General features: G+C 43.6%; 1 long non-coding RNA gene and 1 pseudogene across 2 annotated transcripts; one reads left to right on the top strand and one right to left on the bottom strand.

The window, feature by feature from the left end:
* Nucleotides 1-2,587: 2,587 nt before the first annotated feature.
* Nucleotides 2,588-3,162, top strand: LOC123640648 (annotated as a pseudogene). Its single transcript, XR_006736009.1, has one exon. The product of XR_006736009.1 is annotated as a selenoprotein K-like (transcript).
* Nucleotides 3,163-3,190: 28 nt separating this feature from the next.
* On the bottom strand, nt 3,191-8,848 carry LOC123640647. Its single transcript, XR_006736008.1, has 3 exons — nt 8,828-8,848; nt 7,966-8,108; nt 3,191-3,397 (listed from the first exon to the last, which is right to left on the bottom strand). It is a non-coding gene; the product is annotated as an uncharacterized LOC123640647 (long non-coding RNA).
* Nucleotides 8,849-9,057: the final 209 nt, after the last annotated feature.

Genomic DNA, 9,057 nt, shown 5'->3' with positions numbered 1-9,057 from the left:
CAGTTGCTCAAACAGCACCAAAACGGGGAGCCCTCGTCACGAGAAGAGCCAGAGATCCTAACTACCTACCTGACAATGCCGCATAGGGTGTGTGGCAAGATGTCCTCTTTGAGGAGCTCTGCACACCTTGCTTCAGTGACTTGGGACCTGCTTCGCTTTTCCCTGTTCAGCTGGGGCCTGCACGTTTTAAAGAACCAGTTTTCCTCCCTGGCAAGGCTTTTATTCTTTTTCCTAAAGTGACTGACTTTTTTCTTTGTCCTAAAAGAGAAAGTAAGACAGATTCTACTGATGTCACATAAACCAACTCAAAAACTCATGAGAGGGGAAGCGGGGAAGGGAACCATTTATTTTAGAATATATTGGATGCAGCCAGTTTGCCTTCATTTGTGATCCTCTTGAGAGGTCTGAAGCCTGGTACCTGCGGTGGTAGACAGCTCACCTGCCTGGTGCAGACATCATGCCCCAACGACAGCGTTATTGTTCCCTGGGGCAACCACAGCTAGCAGGAATGAGAGTGAATGTGCAGTGTCGCCAAATGCTGCACCACAGCTGGGAGCCTGGATCTCACAGACTTGTCCATGGCCTTTGCCCACTGAGTGTCTCTTGTCTGTTTATAAGTTCTGGGGATTTTTGGTTGTGTTTTTATTTTTTTAAAAACTTGGGAATAAATTCTGCTATGGATTGAATGTTCGTGCCCCTGACAAATTCATATATTGAAGCCCTAATCTGTAATGTGATGGCATTTGGAGATGGGGTCTTTGGGAGGTAATTAGGCTTAGATGAGGTTATGAGGGTGGAGCCCTCATGAAGAGATTAGTGCCTGGATAAGAAGAGACATGAAAGAGATGCACAGGAGTGCTCGCTCTCTCGCGCTCTCTCGCTCTCTCTCTCTCTCTCTCTCCCCCTGTCTCCCTCTCCCCCCCTCCCCCAATGTGAGGATACAGCAAGCAGGTGGCTGTCAGCAAATCAGGAGAACCCTCACCAGATACGGAATCTGGCAGAACTTTGATCTTGGACTTCCAACCTCCAGAGCTGTGAGAAATAAATGTTTGTTATCTCTAAGCCACCCAATCTATAGGAATTTGTTATAGCAGGCTGAACTGATTAAGATAAACTCCCACAAAAATTAGTTACATTTGAAGAGAAGGAAAGAGGTAAAATCTGTGCGAAGCACCGCTTACAAAGTGTCTTTTCCAGGGAGAGGGATTATTTCCATCCATACAAAGGGTGGAGAGAGGACATTATATGAGCTGAGAATCCGCCCCCCTCACAATGAGAGTGTGTTAGTGTTGGTTTTTATCCTTAATAAAGACAAAGACACTAGTGAGATGATGTTTGTAACTGGGGTGGCTTCATGAAAGAGGCAGACCTTGATGGAAATGAACCTCCAGAACCACCCGTGGTGAACCTCCTTTCACTGCGAGCTCGCTCATCACTGAGAATTCACCTCAACTGTGACCACAGGGTCAACTCTGGCCAGGGGCAGCCAGGCCTCCCGACTGATCCCTGCCCTGGCTCAGGGCACCTACACTTTCCCCCGGGCTGAGGTCCAGCTAGAGGGTGCCTGTTAGCCTCGAGGTTCCCAGAGCACGTGGGGTTGCATTTTGTAAAAACTCATGAAGGATTTAAAAATATTTTTTATTATTAATCATTTTTCTCTATTTAATGGCCATGATCACTTGCATTTTCTTCATGGAGAAGAAAATACAATTTCACCAAAGGTAGGTATTCTGTCACCCCCACCCTACCCCTACACCTCCACAACTCTTTGATCGCCCACAGGGTAACTCAGTATGTAGCACACCAGCAGGAGGCTGCCTGGAAGAGCCTCCCAGCTGAGGGTGTGTGGGCTAAGAAGGAAGAGGGCTGAGGGATGGTAAGGGGGACACACAGACCTTTGCAATTTAACAAAATGTTTGCAAAACAACAATCTAGTAAGTATGTTGGAAAACTGACAAAGTTGTGTTCCTCTTCCGATCATTGTAGGGATTTTAGGATTTTTTTTTTTTAATAGCCGAAATTTTATTAAGAAACAGGAATACTCAGAAAAGACTTTGGGGGGAAAAAATCACAAGATACTATGAAGGATTAATTAGGAAAAAGCCTACAGAGAAAGTTGTAACATATAACAGCAGATATACAGTGTGGGTCCACTGACATGCAGATTCTCTTCCGCCTCTGCCACCCCCGACACAGCAGGACCCCCCTCCTCTGCCTCTTCTTCCTCGGTCTTCTCAACCTGAAGGCAACAAGGATGAAGACCTTTATGATGGTCCACTTCCACTTAGTGAATATCAAATATATTTCCTGCTCTTTATGATTTTCTTAATAATATTTTCTTTTCTCTAGCTTACTTTAAGAATGCAGTATACAATATATATAACATACCAAATATGTTAATTGGCTGTTTTTTTTATTGGTAAGGCTTCAGGTTAACAGCAGGCTATTTGTATTAATAGTTAAGTTTTAGGGGAGTCAAAAGTTATACATGGATTTTCAACTGCTCAGTGTCGGTGGCCCTAACCCCAGCATTGCTCAAGGGTCTTCTGTACTTTCTTTCATGGCATCAATAGTCAATATTGGTGGCTCGGAAGCAGGGAAAGGGGGCAAGATGGTCTACATCTCGAATGGACAAGTGTTGGACAGCAGGAGTCAGTCTCCATGGAGATTATCTTTGATAACAGATTTCTTCTGGGGAATAGCTGAGTTTGTGGTTTTGTTTTTCAAAACTCTGCTTCAGCAAGATGTGAAAAAAAGAAGAGGCTATGGAAACTCCTCTGATTCCAGATATGGTGATGGAAGGGGGCCACCAGGAAACCCTCCCCGAAGAATGGGTCGAATCAATCATCTGCGTGGCCCCAGTCCTCCTCCAATGGCTGGTGGATGAGGAAGGTAAATGTCTGCTCTAAGAAGCAGACAACAGGACATGCACATTCATAGCAGAAGGAAACCACCAGAAAGTGGAGGGCTGACCATGCTGGACGAGTAGATGAATGTGTACGTCTAAATAAGGATTGCTCTGTGTCTTTACAGATGAATGAGGTCATGCTGGGAATTCCCTCTGCAGGGAACTGGCCTGACTGAAATGCGGTTCTATAAATGCACATGTTTGTCTCATTATCTTTTTTGTATAGTTTATTAAAGTACTGATAGTTTTAATAAGTAAAAAAAAAATAGTCAATCTCTTGATATTTCTAATTCTTTCAAAGCCACCTTTTATGTTCATCATCGTTCAATTTATTTCTCAGCAAATATTTGTTTCTTATTTATTGCCATATATAAAGTTACAGCACAGCTCCTGTGTTCTGTCTTGTCCTTCATTGTCCTAAATGCTGCTTTAAATGCCAGGCCAGGGTATAGGGTGTTTGATGTTCTCTGAATTAGCATGAGTTCAGGGCTGTAAATAAATCATAAATGTACCACATCATTCATAAATCATTCATTTTTGCTTGTGCTTTCTATAGAACACTATGCATCAAAAACAAACCCAAAGTATTATGATCTTAGGTGGTTTCAAATCATTAAAATAGCTGGCTATTCAGCCTTGCAGAAAAAGTGTTTAAAAATCTATGTCTATGTAAAGGTTCTTACCAGCTGGGGAAAGTGGCAGTCTTCCCTACACTCACCAGTGCACAGAGGAGATGGATCAGGCCACAGGGAACTTGGGGAGCTTAAAGAAATCGAGTCCTGATGTTTTGGGTGTGTATATTTCAATTTTTAAAATTGAAAACAATGCTTTCTTATAACATGCATCCTTCTCTGTCTTTGGGCTTGCAGCCCAATTCCATAGCTAATAAGATATCTTTTCCTCTTTCACAAATGGAGCAAAGGTTGTGCCAAACTTACTAAATACCCAACTTACTAAGTTCCAAAGCTTCATTCAGAAGTTGTTGGTTGGTTGGTTGCAACAAATTAAACACATTTTCCCAAAGAAACCAAGAGAGTCATTCTGTCCCCAGGGTAGTTCCCGGCCTATTAACTCACACTGTACCAGAAATATGGACCTAATGAAACTCTAGAAAGTGATCACAGACAGAAGCATAGTTCTACGGAAAACTGTGTTCAGGATTTCAACCTGGGATAGGAAGAAGAGATCTCCTTTCATTTTCTCTTTGTTCCTGCCTCCCTCAGCTATTACATGGCACAGGCCCAAACGTGTTCCAGCCAGGCCAGGGCTGGGAAGAGTGGGAAAAGAGCAAGCAGTCAGTATATGGGTAGGCACCCAAGTGGGGGTTGATGCTTATTGCTAGGGTCTACTAATTCCAAATCATGTTTCATGTGTTTTGTGTGTGTGCGCACTAACACACAATTTCTAGCAAGATAATCTCTTTCATTAGATCCTTCAAATGATCTAATCAAACCTTAGATTACAAAATAATTCAGAATCACCTCTCTAGCAGGTACGATCAAGGAATGGGCGGGACTCTCTGCTATCACATTCCCTCAGCATCATTTCTTCGTCCTTGGCAATCTCTCAAGACACTTAATATAAATGAAGAGGTTCTCCTGCTCTCTGGGCGCCATTAATACCTAATTTTTACTAATTTAATTTTTTAAAAATTGACACATAAAATTGTATGTATTTATATGCCCGATTTTTAAATCAAAGTTTCTTTCTTTTCAGATGTCCCAGGAAACAATACCTCCTGCTCTGGAAGCATTTTCTAACAGTTCTTGCTGCCTATAAACAAGTGAAAGCTGACCCAGAATTAAAGATTCCTTTCTTCTCTCCTTCCCACCTTCTCTCTCTCTCTCTCTCTCTCTCTCATTCTAAGGATAAAGGTTATAAAGAGGCTTGATACACAGAAAACTCAGATAAGACCCACCAACAATTCTTCTAGTGCCTTGGCCCGACTTGTGGTTACAATTTTATTCTCAACCATGGCTCTCCCAGTCACCCTGTTGGCTTAGAGATAGATTAAGTTTCTGGCCTCAGTTTCTTTCTTGGCGAAATGCGGGATGAGAATACTACCTACCTTGTTGATATTATGCAAGGATTAAACACGAGAGTGTAAATTAAATGTCTGGCATGGAGAAGGTGCTCAAGAAGGGTAGCTATTGTTGGATGAGATCATCCTTGCAAGGCACTTAGCACTGTGCATGTAGTGACAACTCCATAAATATTGAGCGTCAACATCATCATCATTATTTACATAATAAATAGTGATTACTATTAATATTATTGACATCTTCTAGGAAATTCTTCATTCATTGGGAGGTAAAATCAAATGACCCCTACTAACTCAAAAAATCTGTGACTCTATGGCAGGTGTATTCCATGCCTCTGATACCAGAAACTGATGTGTTATCGGAGATTCTCTCGAGAAGAAAATATTCTTGGGGGATCCTAAGTCATGCTTTTCCATTGTTAATGGGACTTTGACGTGTATTTGCACAGGTAGGCGGGTTTGGCCAATAGAGGGCTCCAAGAGGGCAGGTTTGGGAATGCCCTGATTGTGTCAGATGATTCTGACTATCTATATGGAACCATCTGTCTAGCTACAGGGATTAGAACTCTTGTGATCAGCATTGAATTAGGCCAGAAAAGAAAGAATTCAAATCCTTCTTTGCATAGCCTTGTAATTTGCACACCCAAACTGGGACCTTCTCCAGACAGCTACAGTGATCTTCCCAGGCCTCTGACCTACTCCATGGGATCGGTGACATTCCCACCAGGGTGGCTCCATGTGGCACTGCCAGGCAGCTTTCCTGCATTGGCACCTACATCTGATGGAACCACAGCCTCTTATTTAGGTGTCCCTCGTTTATATAATTGTCTAAAAATAAATAAATTCTACACAATCCCATGTCAAGATCAATTCTAATTATTATAAACTCTCACCTTGACTTTCACAGCCCCAGACAAGCTCGCTCATCCTTGCTTTCCTCATATTCCCAGATGTCTTGGTCATTGATCTTCAGCCAATTCACCGTCTCCCACACCGAACGTAATTCTTCATCAAAAACTTTTGAGGCCTAATATGTTTCATAATCTAGAATTGTCTGGATTTTAGAAAGGTAACGTGGTGCATACACTGTATTTTAAATATCATATACAACTGGACCTGAGGAAGTACCCCATAATCCAAATATTTATACTTTTATATCATCTTAGTATCAAAACATATGAATATCAAAGTAAATGGGACAAAGATCTTAGATAACCTCATATCATTTCTGGTCAGATTTTGCCACCACAAGAGTTTTTCACAAATTTATAAGAAAACTTTTTTTTAAGATAGCTCTTTTGATTTTGGAATTGCAGATAAAGAATTATGGATTTGTGATAACAATTTGGTTCACAAAACAACTTTGGAGGAGCAACAACTTTTCCATTTCATATTTCCTTCAAAATAAGTGGGGAGTCCTGTCACCCTCCTGGCCTCTCCCCTGAGTCCTCTGCTCAGCCTCGGGGGAGGGGCTGGGGCCCGGAGGGCGGTGATTACCCGGTCGGCAGCCTTGGGAAAATAACCAGGGCCTGCTCCACTCGGCTTCCCCACCTTCACCTGTGTGGGGGACTGGCAATTGGCTCTGCTGTGGCCCTCTGCCTAATTTTGTCACAAATCCCTATTTCTGCTTCAGAATTTATTATTACTGTTAATAATGATAATAATAGTTCGGCCTCTTTCTGCCACTCTTTGTTTGGTTTCTCAGTTGGTTAAGAACCCAGATGAGAAGGGACCTGACTTCTCAGAGACTCCAACATTTGGTCCTTGGCTGAGAACTGTGAAAAATTAAAACAGTGGTTGAAAGAAACACAGTATATGTGTGGAGAGGATTTTGGAGACTCTGGGGCTTGGACTTGGATGTGTGAGCAGGGCCTTCAGCTCTGGCCATCTGTAGAGGTTTGCAGTAGGCCAGGCAGATTTTTACAGCTGTGCACTTAACCATGGCAGCCAGGTTAAGGGGTTCAAGGAAACTGCAAGATACTTTAACCTTAGCTCTCAGGGGGCCAGGTGGGATAGCCAGGTACCCGGATTGCCAGTCCCAGCCTTGTGCTGTGGGCACACTTCTCCATAGCTCAGTGCTTCACTGTCCTTATCTGTTTACACAGTTGCCCCACTCTATTATACTTTGGCCCGTTGAGGGCCAGGGTCTAGCATAGTGACATTTAGTGGACACTCAATAAATGTTTGTTGAATGAATGAAGACACTGCCTGCAGCCTCCCAAAGAAAAGTCTTTTTACCAGAAATACCATTTTCTTCAGTGGGGTAAAGGAGTCCAGAGCACCGAGATTAAGTGTGGTGACCTCTGAAATTTTATGACCTGCTGCCCTGGTCCTAGAAACTGGGAGATTAAAAATAACATAAATGAAAGAAAGGGGAAGGAAGAAAGGAAGGAAGAAAAGAAGGAAAGAAAGCCACCCGGCCTGTGAGATTCACTGTCTTCTTTTTCTCACAGCTGAGGGAAAGTAGAGAAAATTACTCAAAAGGACTCCTAGCCCCCACCCGATGCTATTTTTGAAAGGAGAAATGTAGAGTGTGGAAGAGAAGCTGAGAACACGTGTGAGGGTGTGTGTGAGAGAGGAGAGCAGAGCAAACTTGCAACTAAGCGAGGCAGCTTGCATGGAATGACAGATAAACTGTAAGAGAGAGACAGAAACAGGAAGGAAGGGTGGGAAGGAAGGGGAAAGGACATAGTTCATATAGTGCCCAGCATTAGAGTAAGAGTGTTCTCGTTATCAGCAGAAGTAGAAGCTTCAGAACAAAATAAAACAACAACCTCATAAAGGTTAAACAAACAAGCATCCCCAGCTGCCTTTGATTAAGGCCTGCTGACCTCGTCTGGAAGCCGTGGAGATAAGACATAACCGGTCTACCGCAGTCTCACCCTGATACCTGGACCAATGGGGCCCCTGCCTCAAGGGGTCCCAGGGTTTGGGCATCTTCCTTGAATCTAAGTCTCCCTCTGGTGACTGGGACCAGCCAGGGCCAGCACGTGCAATAAGCAGGGACTAGACTCACCTATGGCGACACCCTGGCCTCTATCCCAGGGGGCAGCTTGGTGAGCAGATGTTTCCTTCATGGGATCACATGAAATTGGTCCACCAGAACGATGCCGACAAGCTGATTTGGGGTGGCTCCAGTTGTTTATACAGACGGCGGCCCTACAAAAAATACTTGTCTGGCCCCATGCACACTTAGCGTCACCTGCCTGTTGGTTCTGCTCTTCCACCATCATATTATTCCCAAGAAAGAAGGAAGGCAGAGGAAAGCTCCCTAACCAGTCAAAGGGGGAATTATTGAACTAAAGAGACCACATTTCACAGAGGAAATTGTAGAACTCAAGAAGCGTACCTCTAGTTTTGGGCAAAAAGAACTCAGGAATTTTGCAAAGAAAATATCTGAGTTGTAGAGTACATCTTATAACAATCTTGGCCAGCCTATGACTGATTTGGAGAAATACATGAGAAATTGCAAAATTTCCCTAAAAATGGAAACTTAAGGGCTCTGGTTGACTGAATAAAACTATGCTCTCGATGCGTAGGAGGTGGGAAGAATAAAAGGCAGAAGAAAATGAAGAAAAAGATCAAGAATCAGGAGCTAGTAGGGAATAAACATGCCATTATTTTGGGAAGATGGGCTGTCAGGAAGCGGAAATCGGCAGCTTGAGTGACTGTTCTAAGTAGAGGAACAGCCCTGGGTCCGACACCTTCCAGAGCGTCTGTGCCCAGGAGAGCACAGCGTACGGGGTTCTCAGGCTTCAGAGGGGGGTGGCTCGTTGGAAATGGAAATGTCAGGGTCCCAGTGCCTCAGTCCTGGTCTGTATTGCTCCCTGGGGCCCAGAACTCTGCATTTAAACAAGCTTTCCAGCTGATTTTCATACCGATGGGCCAAGGACCACACTCTGGGAAACACAGGCATAAAGTCAGGATTTTTTCTAAAGATTAAAAGAAAAACACGTTGCAAATGCAAACACAAGCACTTTCTCTGGGTCACAAGGTTAATTCCAGGCCCTTGCACAGTCTGCTTTTGGGTCCTATCTGCAACTGTCTGCCCATCCCTGCACCCTGAGGGCCCAGCCCTCCCCAAGCCCACAGGCTGCTTGCATGATAA

This window comes from Lemur catta, chromosome 6 (assembly GCF_020740605.2).
Source record: "Lemur catta isolate mLemCat1 chromosome 6, mLemCat1.pri, whole genome shotgun sequence".
Taxonomy (NCBI): Eukaryota; Metazoa; Chordata; class Mammalia; order Primates; family Lemuridae; genus Lemur; species Lemur catta.
This window is presented reverse-complemented; position numbering and strand designations above follow the sequence as displayed.